Source organism: Monodon monoceros, unplaced genomic scaffold, assembly GCF_005190385.1.
Source record: "Monodon monoceros isolate NGI ecotype Baffin Bay Population unplaced genomic scaffold, NGI_Narwhal_1 Super_Scaffold_4, whole genome shotgun sequence".
Taxonomy (NCBI): domain Eukaryota; kingdom Metazoa; phylum Chordata; class Mammalia; order Artiodactyla; family Monodontidae; genus Monodon; species Monodon monoceros.
In genome coordinates this window covers 59,481,196-59,483,860 of record NW_021703781.1, presented here as the reverse complement: position 1 = coordinate 59,483,860, position 2,665 = coordinate 59,481,196, and the positions used below count along the sequence as shown (strand labels likewise).

At 39.7% G+C, this 2,665-nt stretch overlaps 1 non-coding gene across 1 annotated transcript; it reads left to right on the top strand.

Annotated features, from left to right (window-relative positions):
* The first annotated feature begins 861 nt into the window (after positions 1-861).
* Positions 862-963, top strand: LOC114883505. The gene has a single exon (XR_003790601.1). It is a non-coding gene; the product is annotated as a U6 spliceosomal RNA (small nuclear RNA).
* Positions 964-2,665: the final 1,702 nt, after the last annotated feature.

The following is a 2,665-nucleotide window of genomic DNA, read 5'->3' as shown; positions in this document are numbered from 1 at the left end:
CCCCACCTCTTTCCAGCAGCCAGCCATCCCAGCAAAGCAGAATTATCACTGACAGTGAAAGAGAAAGGCCTCAGAGTTAGGCTGTGAGCAGAAGCATGCCATAAAGTTACCAGCTTAATTAAGCCATTACAGTTTTTAGGGGGTTTTAAAGACAGGCAATTTGAATGTATAATTGAGCCAGAGTACAGTCTCATTCTATGTTTTCCTTGGTCTGCTCAGAACCAGATTGCAAATGGGAAATAGCTGGGGTAACATCCTGTGGCAACAAGGTCAGTTGCTCATTTTTACTGTGATCTCCACAAGAAAGTTATGAAGTGTTTATTTCTATCGGCTTGGTCCAGGAGTAAAGAGCTTGGACCCTTGAAGTGCGAAGCAGACAGGCCAACCACACATAGAGTGCTTTGACTGTCAGCCTGTCCCCAGTGTTCTCAGGGACAATATCCCACACTTCCTTGTACAGAGAAGCTACAGAATATGGTTAGAGGAAACATTCTCTTTGGAAAAATGATTCTGAACTTCAGCCCTGAATTTAGATAGGGGAAACTAAGAAAGATTACAAACCCATGTTCTTCAACTTTGACCAGTAGAGGAGAAGGCCAATTTGAGTCTCCCCTTGGGGGGAAGTGGATATTTAGGGAAAGCACACGAAGCCCACTGCTTATGCTGTGGACATAGCTCAGCACTTCACAGATTAGGCAATTTTACTAGTTGACAGCTGTTTATTCCAACAGCATATATTTTACGTAGCAGTACATTCAATACATTAAGTTGTATTTCAGATGTACTCTAATCCCCACTGCCACCCTACCATATATATACAAGTGCACATACACACTGAGATGCTAAAAGAAATTTTGCTTTGTTCGCTTCAGCAGCACCTATACTAAAACCGGAATGATACAGAGAAGATCAGCATGGCCCCGAGCAAGATGCACACAGATTCATGAAGTGATCAAATATAAGACCTGAAACCAGGGCTTCCCTGGTGGCGCAGTGGTTGGGAGTCCACCTGCCGATGCAGGGGACACGGGTTCGTGCCCCGGTCCGGGAAGATCCCACATGCCGCAGAGGGGCTGGGCCCGTGAGCCATGGCCGCTGGGCCTGCGCGTCCGGAGCCTGTGCTCCGCAACGGGAGAGGCCACAGCAGTGAGAGGTGCGCGTACCGAAAAAAAAAAAAAAAAAAAAAAAAAAAGACCTGAAACCATAAAACTCCTAGAAGAAAACATAAGCATAAGCAACTTGACATCAGTCTTGATGATGATTTTTTGGATTTGATACCAAAAGCTATGGCAACAAAAGCCAAAATAAACATGTGGGATTACATCAAACTAAAAAGCTTCTGTAAAACAAAGGAAACCGTCAACAAAACAAAAAGCAACCTACAGAATGGGAGAAAATATTTACAAACCATATTTCTGATAAGGAGTTAATATTTGAAATATATAAAGAACTCAAACAACTTAATAGTAAGAACAAAGCATCTAATTCAAAAATGAGCAGAATATCTGAATAGACTTTTTTTTTTAAAGGACACATACAGATAGCTAACAGGTATATGAAAAGGTGCTCAACATCACTACTCATCAGAGAAATGCAAATCAAAACCACAATGAGGTATCACCTCCCACCTGTCAGAATGGCCATCATCAAAAAGACAAGAAATAACAAGAGTTGGCAAGGACAGAAAGGGAACTCTGGTGCACGGCTGATGCGAATGTAAATTGGTGCAGCAACTATGGAAAACAATACGGAGATTTCTCAAAAAGTTAAAGTAGATCCCTATGATACAGAAATTCCACTTCTGAGTATTTATCCAAAGGGCATGAAAATGCCATGTCGAAGAGATATCTGCATCCCATGTTCATTGCAACATTATTTAGAATAGCCAAGATATGAAAATAAACTGTGTACACCAATGAATGAATGGATAGGCAAATGTCACACTCACACACACACACACACACACACACTCACACACACACAGGAATATTATTCAGCCATAAAAGAAGAAAATCTTGCTATTTACAACAGCATGGATGGACATTTAGGGTATTATGCTAAGTGAAGTAAGTCAGACAGAGGAAGACAAATACCATAAGATGTCACTTATATTTAGGATCCAAAAACAAAACAAAAACAACCCGCCAAAAAACAACAAAAAATGAACTCATAGACACAGAGAGCAGATCAGTGTTGTTGCCGGAGGTTGGGGGAACAAATGTGTAAAGGGGGTCAAAAGGTACAAACTTCCAGTTCTAACATAAATAAGTCATGGGGATGTAATGTACAACACGATGACTGTAGTTAATAATACTGTATAGCATATTTAAAAGTTACTAAGAAAATAGATTTTAAAAAGTTCTCATCAGAAGACAAATAATATGTAAGCATGCATGGTGACCGACATTAACTAGCCTTGTTGTAGTGATCATTTCTCAATCTATATACATACATTTATATATACACACACACAAGTATTGAATCATTATGTTGTATACCTGAAGCTAATATAATGTCATATGTCAATTATACCTCAAAAAGTTTTTTAAATAAAAAATATTTTTTGTTGGGTATGTGCTCATGGTAAAAGAGTCCCAAATCCCATACCCACCCTTTCAGCCTCTGACAATTGTGTCTCCTCTCCTTAAAACTAGTTCAACCTGAT